The sequence below is a fragment of the Mobula hypostoma genome, chromosome 5 (assembly GCF_963921235.1).
Source record: "Mobula hypostoma chromosome 5, sMobHyp1.1, whole genome shotgun sequence".
NCBI lineage: Eukaryota > Metazoa > Chordata > Chondrichthyes > Myliobatiformes > Myliobatidae > Mobula > Mobula hypostoma.
In genome coordinates this window covers 188,344,887-188,357,732 of record NC_086101.1, presented here as the reverse complement: position 1 = coordinate 188,357,732, position 12,846 = coordinate 188,344,887, and the positions used below count along the sequence as shown (strand labels likewise).

Below are 12,846 nucleotides of genomic sequence, written 5' to 3'. Positions count from 1 at the left end.
TGGCAGACAGGAAGCAAAGAGTGGGAATAAACGGGACCTTTTCAGAATGGCAGGCAGTGACTAGTGGGGTACCGCAAGGTTCAGTGCTGGGACCCCAGTTGTTTACGATATATATTAATGACTTAAAGGAGGGAATTAAACGCAACATCTCCAAGTTTGCGGATGACACGAAGCTGGGCAGCAGTGTTAGCTGTGAGGAGAATGCTAAGAGGATGCAGGATGACTTGGATAGGTTAGGTGAGTGGGCAAATTCATGGCAGATGCAGTTTAATGTGGATAAATGTGAGGTTATCCACTTTGGTGGCAAGAACAGGAAAACAGATTATTATCTGAATGGTGGCCGATTAGGAAAAGGAGAGGTGCAACGAGACCTGGGTGTCATTATACACCAGTCATTGAAAGTGGGCATGCAGGTACAGCAGGCGGTGAAAAAGGCGAATGGTATGCTGGCATTCATAGCAAGAGGATACGAGTACAGGAGCATGGAGGTACTACTGCAGTTGTACAAGGCCTTGGTGAGACCACATCTGGAGTATTGTGTGCAGTTTTGGTCCCCTAATCTGAGGACAGACATTCTTGCCATAGAGGGAGTACAAAGAAGGTTCACCAGGTTGATTCCTGGGATGGCAGGACTTTCATATCATGAAAGACTGGATCAACTAGGCTTATACTCATTGGAATTTAGAAGATTGAGGGGGGATCTTATTGAAATGTATAAAATCCTAAAGGGATTGGACAGGCTAGATGCAGGAAGATTATTCCCGACGTTGGGAAGTCCAGAACGAGGGGTCACAGTTTGAGGATAAAGGTGAAGCCTTTTAGGACCGAGATTAGGAAAAACTTCTTCACACAGAGAGTGGTGAATCTGCGGAATTCTCTGCCACAGGAAACAGTTGAGGCCAGTTCATTGGCTATATTTAAGAGGGAGTTAGATATGGCCCTTGTGGCTAAAGGGATCAGAGGGTACAGAGGGAAAGCTGGTACAGGGTTCTGAGTTGGATGATCATCTATGATCATACTGAATGGCAGTGCAGGCTCGAAGGGCCGAATGGCCTACTCCTGCACTATTTTCTATGTTTCTATATAGAGCTCTTAAGCAGAGTCAAGGGATATGGGGGAGAAGGCAGGAACCGGGTACTGATTGTGGATGATCAGCCATGATCACAGTGAATGGCGGTGCTGGCTCAAAGGGCCGAATGGCCTATTCCTGCATCTATTTTCTATTGTCTATAAATGTCCTGAATAGTGGGAAGTTCACATCCACAGACGCGCTGGGCCATCTGCACCACTCTCTGCAGTGCCCTGTGTTTGAGGGTAGTACAGTTCCTGTACCAAGCAGTGACATAGCCAGTCAGGATGCTTTCAGTGGTGCCCCTGTAGAAAGTCCTGAGAGTCTGGGAACTCATGCCAAACTATTTCAGCCATCTGAAGTGAAAAAGGCACTATTGTGTTCTCCCCATAACTTTTGACACCGTTATTAATCAAGAACCTATCAACCTCCACTCTAAATATGCCCAGTGACTTGGGCCTCCACAATGAATTCCACAAATTCACCCACCCTCTGGCTAAAGAAATTCTTCATCTCTGTCTGAAGAGTTATCCTTCAATTGAGGTTGTGCCCTCTGGTCCTAGACTCCTCCATTATAGGAAACATCCTCTCTGCTCCACTCTATCCAGGTCATTCAATATTCGATAGGTTTCAATGAGATTTCCCCCTCATTCTTCTAAACTACAACAAGTACAGACCCAGAACATTCAAACATTCCTATGCAGTAACTCTTTTATTCCAAGGACATGAGAGACTGCAGATGACGGAATCTGGAGCAACACACAAAATGTTGGGTCAGGCAGCATTTGCGAGGGGAAATGGACAGTCAACCTTTCAAGATCCTTTGTCTGTACTGAAAGATAGTGGTTATAGCCAGTCTAGAGGTGGAGGGAAGGGATGGGGTGCAGCTACAGCTGGCAGACCATAGGTAGATCCAGGTGAAGGGGGGTTTGTGGATAGTTTCAGAAGCTGGGAGGTGAGAGGTGGACTCAATGAGGAGTTGCTACTGAAACAATCTAACAGGAGAGGAAGGTGGAGCAAGGAACCAATTAAGGGAGGTAGGGAGGAATTTGTGGATGATGTTGTGGGAGGGGGAATGAGACATGGTGATGGGGTCCGGGTGGATCAGGAAGATAGAGAAGGAGGAACAGTTACTAAGCGTTGGAGAATTTAGTGTTCATGCTATTAGCTTGAGTGGATATGGCCTGCACTGCCACATCTGTAAGGCTGTGGAAGTTGATATAGAGCATTGAACGCAGCACAGTACAGGCCCTCTGGCCCACAGTGTTGTTCCAACCCTGTAACCTACTCCAAGATCAATCTAACCCTTCCCTCCCGCTTATCCCACCATTTTTCTATCATCCATGTGCCGATCTAAGAGTTTCTTAAATGTTCCTAATGTATCTGTCTCTACCACCATCCCTATCTCTGACATCCCCTATACTTTCCTCCAATCACCTTAAAATTATGCCCTCTTGTACAAGCCATTTCTACCCTGGGAAAAAGGCATTTGCTGCACACTCTATTTGTGCATGTTCAAATCTCTGTCACGTCACCTGTCATCCTCATTCGCTCCAGTACCTAAACTTCAGATCGTGTGGATTATCAGGAATTCAGGAGTTTCAGAGACTTGGCTTGTTTTACCTGGATACTAATGGATTGCCTAGTATATGGGGGGAAATTAAGAACTATAGTAAAGCCAGATTAAATCACACAAAGGTTTATACTAGAAGTACTATTCTGATAAATCTGTGGTAGCTTTTTTGATTTTTGGAATTGTGCATAAATGGTTATAAATAAATGAAAGTCAAAAATACTTGTTCATGCTTGGAACAGATGAAGGTGTTCCACTGGACACAGTAATTCATTCCTGCCATTATGGTCAATATCTAACTCTTGTCACTGCCATGCTGTCTAGATAATGGCCGTGTAGGTGGTGCTGTGGCATTTTCCTAACACTTCTTCCCCTCAGGAGGAGCAGAGTAGCTGTTATGGAAACTGCCACCCCCAAGTTGCATAATATCCCATACAAATTTCCGTCATTATTGCAAAATCAACATTCACTCCATGGGAACGTTAACAACAAGAACTGCTGTGGTTTCTGAAGACTCCCAGATTAAGTGAGTTGCTAAGTTGAAGTTGGATAAGATGTTGGTGAAGCCTAATTTGGAGTGTAGTTCTGGCCACCTACCTACAGGAAAGACGACAATAAGATTGAAACTATGCAGAGAAAACTTCACCATAAGATATAAGAGCAAATTAGGCCATTCAGCCCATTGGGTCTGCTCCGCTATTTCATCATAGCTGATCTATTTCCCTCTCAACCCTACCTTCTCCCTGTAACCTTTCATGGCCTGGCTCATCAAGAACCTATGAATCTGGGCCTTAAATACACCCAGTGTCCTGGCTAAAGTTTGCAAGGCCTTTACCAGGGCTTGGGGATCTGAGTTATATAGGGAAAGGTTGAGTAGGTTAAGACTTTATTCTCTAGAGCGTAGAAGATTAAGGGGAGATTTGATAGAGGTATACAAAATTATGAGGGGTATAGATAGCGTAAATGCAAGCAGGCTTTTTCCACTGAGGCTAGAAATCGAGGTCATGGATTCTTTTTCGAGTGTTGTACGAGCTGCCAGTGGAAGTGGTAGATGTGGGTTCAGTTCAAAGTAAAAATTTATTATCACAGTACATACGTGTCGCTACATACAACCCTGAGATTCTTTTTTTCTGCGGGCATACTGAGCAAATCTATAGAACGGTAACTGTAAACTGTAAACAAACTATGCAAATGCAGATGTAAATAAATAGCAATACGTAACAAGCATGTAAAACAATATAACAAGAGTCCTTAAGTGTGTAGTTAGCCCCTTTTATTCAAGATTTGATGGTTGAGGGGGTAGTAACTGTATTTGAACCTGGTAGTGCGAATCCTGAGGCACCTGTACCTTCTACCTGATGGTAGCGGTGAGAAAAGAGCATGGCCTGGGTGGTGAGGATCTTTGATGATGGATGTTGCTTTTCTATAGCAATGTTTCATGTAGATATGCTCAATGGTTGGGAGGGTTTTACCTGTGATGTACTGGCCCAAATCTACTACCTTTTGTGGGATTTTCCACTCAAAGGCATTGGTGTTCCCATACCAAACCGTAATGCAGCCAGTCAGCACACCTTCCGCCACACATCTATATAGGTTTGCCATGGTTTTCGATGACATGCCAAACTTCTGCATACTCTTGAGGAGGTAGAGATGCTGTTGTGCTTTCTTCGCAATAATATTTACATGATGGGTCCAGGATAGGTCCTCTGAGATAGTGACACCCAGGAATTTAAAGTTAGTGACCCTCTCCACCTTTGATTGGCTGGCTGGTGGCGTAGTGGCATCAGTGCCGGACTTCGGAGCGAAGGCTGCCGAGTTCAAACCCACCCGGCTGCCCAGGCACGCTTTCCATCCGTGCTGGGTTGAGCGCCGAGCTAGCAACTCAACCTCATAAAAAAGAAATTGCCTGCTACAGAAACATCAACAGTGAGAAGTTGATGGCCTCTGCTCTCTCGTGAGTTTAAAAGGTAATTTCCTTTTTTTTTTTACACCTCTGATCCTCCAATGATTACTGGCTTATGGATCTCTGTTTTCCTTCTCCTGAAGTCTACAGTCCGTTCCTTGGTCTTATTGACATCGAGTGAGAGGTTGTTGTTATAACACCAGCAACACACATCAAAGTTGCTGGTGAACGCAGCAGGCCAGGCAGCATCTCTAGGAAGAGATGCAGTCGACGTTTCAGGCCGAGACCCTTCGTCAGGATTAACTGAAGGAAGATAACACCACTCAGCCAAGTTTTCAGTCTCCCTCCTGTATGCTGATTCATCACCCTCTTTGATACAGCCCACAACAGTGGTGTTATCAGCAAACTTGTATATGGTTTTGGAGCTGTACTTAGCCAAACAGTCATAGATGTAAAGCAAGTAGAGCAGGGGGCTAAGTACACCTCCCTGCGGTGCTCCTGTGTTGATGGAGATGTTTTTTGTCAATCTGAAATGAGGAAATCCAGGATTCAATTGTCCAAGGGGGTATTGAGGCCCAGATCTTGGAGTTTACCGATTAGTTTTGAGGGGATGATGGTATTAAATGCTGAGCTGTAATCGATAAAGGACATCCTGATGTGTGTACCTTTGCTGAGCAGATGTTCCAAGGTTGTGTAAAGAGCCAATGAGATAGCATTTGCTGCAGACCTGGTGTTCTATGGCAGATTGGAGTGGATCCAAGTTGACACTCAGACAGGAGCTGATATACTTCAACACCAGCCTCTCAAAACACTTTTATCACTGTGGATGCAAGTGCCCCTGGGCAATAGGCGTTTGGGCAGGTTACCATGCTTCTTGGGCACTGGTATGATTGAAGCCCACTTGAAGCAAGTGGGTATCACACTGCCGGAGCGAGAGGTTGAAGATGACTGTGAATGCACTGGCCAGTTGGTCAGCACAGGTCTTCAGTACTCAACCAGGTACTCCATCTGGACCAGATGCTTTCCTTGGATTCACTCTCTTGAAGGCAGTCTGCATGTCATCTGCAGATACTGAGACCAAAATATCATCGGGGGGCATGGGGGTGCATGATGGTTCAGCCCTGTTCTCATGGTCAAAGTGAATATAGAAGGCATTCAGCTCATCTGGAAGTGAAGCTCTGCTGCTTTAGCTTTAGCTTTGTGGCAGGTTGTGGCATTCAAACCCTGCCACAGCTGTCGAGCATCCCTTGTTGATTCCAGTCTAGTCTGGAATCTCCACTTTGTCCCAGAGATTGCTTTCGGGAGATCATACCTGGCTTCATTGGCTGTTCAGATATCTGAAGGAAGAGGGAAAGAAGCTGTTCCTAATGTCTTTGGGAACTGGGCAACTGGAGGAAACCCATGCGTTCTTGGGGAGAATGTACAAACCCCTTAAAGAGGACGCCGGAAATGAACTCCAAAATCCACCTTCCGAAGCTGTAGCAGTATCTCGTTAACCACCACACTACCGTGACATCTTGGTCAACATGGACCCATTGAGCTGAAGGGCCTATTCCCCTGTTTCCTTGCAGAGGGACTTTGTGCTTCTGGCTCTCTGTAACCACTGTGTTAATGTAAATGGTGGTGAGGGTTGGGACGTGAAACAATTAGCCGGCCCTTCCCAGGCTCTTTTTCTTCTACCTTGCAAATGTCTCCCCTGTCTGGAGTGTGTTGGTTTTGCTGTTTCCACTCATCACTGGCGTTTTTGTCCAGCTGTTGGAAGTGCTTTGAAGTTGTGGGTGGAGTTATTTCTAGATGTTCTGTTCTGACTGAGAAGTTGTTTCATTTTTCGTCAGTTGTTACACAAATGAAATTTGTTTGTGAGCCATCCTGGGTGTATTCTACCCAGCACAGAGTAGCCCATTGGGCCTGATAGCCCAATTCTGCTCCTATGTGTTACCAGCATGTGCAGCATAAACTGTTCACCCCATAAAATGACTGAAGGTTAAAGTAACGGCAAGTTTAAAGTAACGGCTCCCTTTTATTTATTGGAGAGGGTGGAGGTTGAGGATGGCAGAGGAGGAGTGAAGGTGATAGAAGAAAGAGAAATGTTAATTAAGAAGCAGCTCAGAGTGATTTCCTAAAATGGGTGATTACTGACTTGTGCTTTGCCACAGAGAGTTTGAGTGCAGCCTACAGGACTGAACTGGTTCCATACTGTAATGGGTGAGTTCTTCAGTAACGTTTTAGTGCCGCCCTTGCTGAGGTGGCAGTTTCAACTGCACCCGTGAGTCTTTCTGACGACAAATTTGCCTTCATGGCTTCCACAGAAGAAAAACTCATCTTCACATGGCTCCTTTAATCAGTTTCAGGGTTATTATCACTGAGAAATGTCATGAAGTTTGCTTTGCAGCAGTAGTACAGTGCAATACATAGAAAATAACTCGGTTACAATCAGAAATATATATTTAAAAAGTTAGTAGCATGGAAAGAGAGCACAGCAGTGAGGTGGTGTTCATGGACTGTACAAACATCTGATTTAGATTATGAGAACACTCAGTCCTCGTTTATTGTCGTTTAGAATGACATCACAGAAAAACAGGACAAACCAAAGACTAACACTGACAGAACCACATAATTATAACGTATAGTTACAGCAGTGCAAAGCAATACCATAATTTGTTAAAGAACAGACCATGGGCACGGTAAAAAAAAGTCTCAAGTCCCGATCGACTCCCGAGTCCCTGATAGCAGGTGGCAAAAGGAGAAACTCTCTGCCATAAACCTCCAGGCACCAACGACTGCCGATGCATTGGAAGCAGCCGACCACAGCCGACACTGAGTCCGTCCATCTGAAAACTTTGAGCCTCCGACCAGCCTCTCCGATACAGCCTCCCGAGCGCCATCCTCTGCCGAGCGCTTTCGACCTCGCCCCAGCCGCCGAAACAAGCAAAGCCGAGGATTCAGGGCCTTCTGCTCTGGAGATTCCGGATCACACAGTAACAGCGACAGCAAAGTGGGCATTTCAGAAGTTTCTCCAGATGTTCCTCCATTCTCTCACGTCTGTCTCCATCAAATCAGAATTGTGCACGGCACCCTACTTGACAGATTACAGATATCATTCACCGGAGAGGCCGCACACGCCGCGTTGCGCTGCCATCTTCTCCTCCTCCTCCTCCTGATGGTGGAGGGGAAGAAGCTGTCCCTAAAACATTGAGTGTGTGTCTTCAGGCTCTTGCACCTCCTTAATGGTAGCAATGAGAAGAGGGCATGTCCTGGGTGATGGAGGTACTTAATGATAGATGCCTTCGCCTTTTGGAGATATCCTCAGTGCTGGGGAGGCCAGTACCCATGATGGAACTGGCTGAGTCTGCAGCTCTTTCCGATCTTGTGTCGTGGACCTTCCATATCAGATGATGATGCAACCAGTTATCTCTTACTGAAAGCTGCATCAGCCCTTGCAAACATTCATATCAGAGAGCTCTTGGTTCCCCATTTAATCCTTCATTTCTGGACAAAAGTGACCCGTGCCTTTCAGTGACTCAGTGAAACTCAGCCAAAGTGAGCTTCAAACTGGTCTGCGCTCATAACATGTAACGAGGTTTCCATTGCAGTTGTTAATGAACCACAGTCATTACAGGTTGTCGGTATGTGAGCCTTTCTGCAGGAACAAGAACAAGAAAATGTTATTGCACACACCCTTTCCTGTTGATTTCTTTTTGTAAAATGGTTTCGAGCTTTATTTTGTCGAGTGGGTTATTCTTTGACATTTCATTGTCTCAACCGTAGGGTTTATTATTTGTGGATTGTGTGGGTGTTGGAGGACCTGTGGCTGTTGGAGCACGCTGCCATGGTTACACTATGCCTTATAATTCTGTTGTGGTTTTGGGAAAGGAGTGTACAAAATCATTAGGGGCACAAAGTTACACACACAAAATGCTGGAGGAACTCAGCAGGCCAGACAGCATCTACAGAAAAGAGTACGGTCGATGTTTCAGGCCAAGACCCTTCAGCAGGACTGGAGAGAAAAAAGGAAGAGGAGTAAAGTTAAAAGGTGGGGGGATGGGAAGGGAGGGAGAAGCACAAGTTCATAGGTGAAACTGGGAGGGGGAGGGGTGAAGTAAAGAGCTGGGAAGTTGGTTGGTGAAAAAGATATAGGGCTGGAGAAGGGGGAATCTAATTGGAGAGGACAGACAGCCGTGGAAGAAAGAAAGGTGGGGGGGAAGCACCAGGGGGAGCCAATGGGCAGGCAAGAAGATATGGTGAGAGAGGGAGAAGGGGATGGGGGGGCGCATTACTGGAAGTTTGAGAAAGCGATGTTCACACCATCAGGTTGGAGGCTACCCAGACAGAATATAAGGTGTTGCTCTTCCAGTCTCAGTGTGGCCTCATTGCGACAGTAGAGGAGGCCATGGATGGACATGTTGGAATGGGAAGTGGGACTAAAATGGGTGGCCACTGGGAGGTCCTAGTTTTTCTGGCGGATGGCAAAACAGTTATCCATACTACGTCGGGTCTCACTGATATAGAGTTGGTAATTGTGCACAATCTTTTTGCAGGATTCGGGAACGTGAAGTAGAAGGCATAAGTTTAAGGTGGGGGGGGAAGAGATTTAACAGGAACCTGAGAGGCAACTTTTCCACCCAAATGGTGGTCAGTACAATGGATTCCTGTTAATTGGGCCATCAGTGAATCAGGGCAGCCTCTTATTTTGGATGACTCTTAAAGAACAAAATCTAATCAAGAAAATAGCCTTCCCCACTCATTTCCCTCTTGGCACTTATCTCTGCAAGCACCAGAAACGCTAGCCTGCTCCCTTAATTCAATTTAGGGCCCCAAACAGTCCTTCCTGGTGAGACAACACTTCACCTGCGAAATAGTTTGGGTCGTCTACTGTATCAGGTGCTCCTGATGTGGCCTCCTCTGCATCGGTGAGATCTGATGTAAATTGGGAGGCCACTTTGTCGAGCATCTCCACTTCACCTGCCATAAGCAGAATTTCCTTGTGTCCAACCATTTAAAATTCTACCCCCATTCCTGTTGCAACTTGTTGGTCCATGGCCTCCTCTTTGCCACGATGAAGTCATTCTCAAGGTGGAGAAGGAATACTTCACAGTCTGTCTAGGTAGCCTCCAACCTGATGGCATAAGCATTGATTTCTCCTTCTGGAAATTTTTTCTGTCCCCCTTCCCTCTTCTACTATTCCAGACTCTGACCTCTTAGCTCTTCTCCTTACCTGCCTATCACTTTCCCCGGTGCCCTTCCTTCTTCACTTTCTCCCACGGTCCACTCTCCTCTCTTATCAGATTCCTTCTTCTTCAGCTCTTTATCTTTCCCACCTACCTGGCTTCACCTATCATCTAGCTAGTCCCCCTTCCCCTCACCGCCACCTGGCATCTTCCCCCTTCCTTTCCAGTCCTGAAAAAGGCCTCAGCCCAAAATGTCAACTGTTTATTCATTTCCATAGATGCTGAATTCCTCTAGCATTTTGCATGTGTTGCCCCGAATTCCCCTTTGTTTATTTGGGACAACATGCCTTTTAATTGGGACAGGAGACTGTTGTCGAACAGTTTCTAATTCATGATAGTCGCATGCCCTTGTGTGGCCGTTAGTTAGATTAGATTAGATTATGAGGACACTCAGTCCTCGTTTATTGTCATTTAGAAATGCATGTATTAAAAAATGATACAATGTTTTTATACCATGCTTTGAGCAATCGGCTTTCAAATAGCATCAGTTGCATGCGCTTGTGTTAAGTTATCCACATGGGCCAACGAACACCGATTCAAGAAGCATTGACCTTTGATGATGTTGTACCAGAACACTTATTGTTGGATTACGACACTACTTCATGTAGGAAGGCAATGAAGGAGTCCATTGTCTGCACCACGTATCTGTGTAGATTTTGTTCTTTATTTTTATTTTGACTTTAAATGACAGATCTGAGCTTGAGCTAATGACTACACAGGATGCCAGGAAATTTATTGTTGGATTATGACACTACATCATGCAGGAAGGCAATGAAAGCAGTCCATTATTTGCACCAGGCACTGTTCCATCTCAGCTGAGTGTGCTTGGCTGTGCAATAACTGAAATGCTCCTATGCACATAGCCTTTGTTGCCACACAGCTGGAATTGTCTTTTATATAATAATATAATTTTGAAATTATGAAATATTAATTGTGAAATACCTGTAATTAATTGTTAATGAATATAATCCATAAATTTTCTAAATAATAAGCATACCACAGCCTTTACTTTGAAATATTTTAGAGCTTCAATGTATTTACATCGTCAGTGTTTCAAGTTACACTTACAAACTGTACCAATAAACACAGAATGGACCTTGGTAGCTCAATGTTAATAAACCGTGGCCCGCTGAACGTTGACGCTATCTGAGTTAAAAAGTGTAAGAAATATGAAAGAGTTTTCTTGTACTTTATTTCATTATACCCTTCAATCAGCAAAATCGAAAGTATGTGATTTTTCAATTTTCATTCTAAATATTCATAGTATGCATATTACAAAACAAATTAAAGTGCCGCGCAGTTTTTAGGCTGTGGAAAAGGATTTCTTTCTCAGAGCAATGTTTGGTCTACGCAGCTGTAAAAACAATTAGAGGGAACTTTGGAACCAGGTGTCTGCACTAATTTTGTTCATTTACAGTCAATCAAAGAACATGGCGGATGAATTCCTCTGTCAATAACTACTATGAACTAATACTCCATTTTATAGTTCTGTACTAGTTTTGGTAGTGTTCGAATTTGTTCTGTATTTCATTTAAAAACATAATCTGTTACTTAGTTAAATGCTGGTTTGTATTTTTTAATACCTTTTCGACTGTTTCCATGAAACTGATTAATTGGGGCAGCAACTTAATTGGGCCAAAATGTGCTGGTCCCAATGTGTCCTGATTAAGCGGACTTCATGGTAGAGTATATGGAAAGAGCTGCCAGAGGAAGTGGTCGAGTCAGGTACATTAACAACATTTAAAAGATACTTGGACAGGTATGTGAATTGGGGGGGGGGGGCATACGCCAAATGTGGGTAAATGGGACTAGAGGAGAACTTTGGTCAGTATAGACCAGTTGGGCTGAAGATCCTGTGTCACTCAAGTAGGGAAGAATTTTCTTCTAGATTTTATTAGAAATTGTAGGTTTCATTTGGATGTAGTGTGAGTTTTAAGCAGTGTCACATGTACATTGAAACAGAGTGAAATGTGTCATTTGTGTCAATGACCAACACAGTCCGAGCCCACAAGTGTCACTCTACTTCCAGTGTCAATGTACATGCTCACAACTGACTAACCCTAACCGTATGACTTTGGAATGTGGGAGGAAAGCTGAGCGTTCATGAATTCACAGGGAGAATGTATGAACTCCTTATGGACAGCAGTGGGAACTGAACCCTGATCGATGATATTGTGACGCATTATGCTAACCACTAGACTACCATGCCACTCCAAACAGATGCCTTTTGATTTAGTGAGGATGGGTGACCCTACCAAGAGCCTTCAGCGAACATAGCTCTTCATGTCATTGAGGCACACAAGCCTCCATACCCTACGACAAGGTGGTGGTCCTCCTGGAGGATAGTAAGTGTCACATCCCATTAATTAATTTATTTATTGAGATACAACATGGAGTAGCCTTTCCTGCCCTTTGAGCCACACTGCCCAGCAGCCCTCGATTTAATCCATGGGACAATTTACAGTGACCAAATAACCTACCAATTGGTATGAGCTTGGACTGTGGGAGGAAACCGGATCTCCAGGAAGAAACCAATGCAGTCATGGGGAGAGCGAACAAACTCCTTTCACACAGTGGTGGGATACACTGGGGTCAGAAAGGGCAAAATCCAGCAATTGGGCTGCAGTGATGGCGTGCATGGATTCTTCTGGAAGGCCAAGGCTTTCAGCCCAAGGATCTGCTTTGCTGAAGCCCAAAAGCAGCAGGAAAGGTTAGGAGCACTGAGGTAATCAGCAGCCCCAGGGACAAAAAAACAGGGCTATTCTCTCCTTATTACTAACATTAGGGGAGCAGAGAAGGTTATTGGGGTCTCCCTACCTTCTGTCCAAGACCTCTTTCAGAGTCGATGCCTCCAGAAGACACGGTACATCATTAAAGACCCCTCACACCCTCTCCATGAACTGTTGGTTCTTCTGCCATCAGGCAAACGTTACAGGAGCATCAAAACTAAAACCACAAGGCTACTAAACAGCTTCCTCCCACAGGCAGTCAGACTGCTAAATAGCTGCTCCACCTGACTCTGCTTTGGACACTTTTACCTTGCACTGGACACTCATAACTTGATTTTAACTGA

At 44.8% G+C, this 12,846-nt stretch overlaps 1 protein-coding gene across 1 annotated transcript in view; it reads left to right on the top strand.

Annotated features, from left to right (window-relative positions):
- grk4 (G protein-coupled receptor kinase 4) overlaps positions 1–12,846 on the top strand; it is a 185,187-nt gene that overhangs the window by 107,815 nt on the left and 64,526 nt on the right. The gene's annotated exons all lie outside the window — the stretch shown is intronic.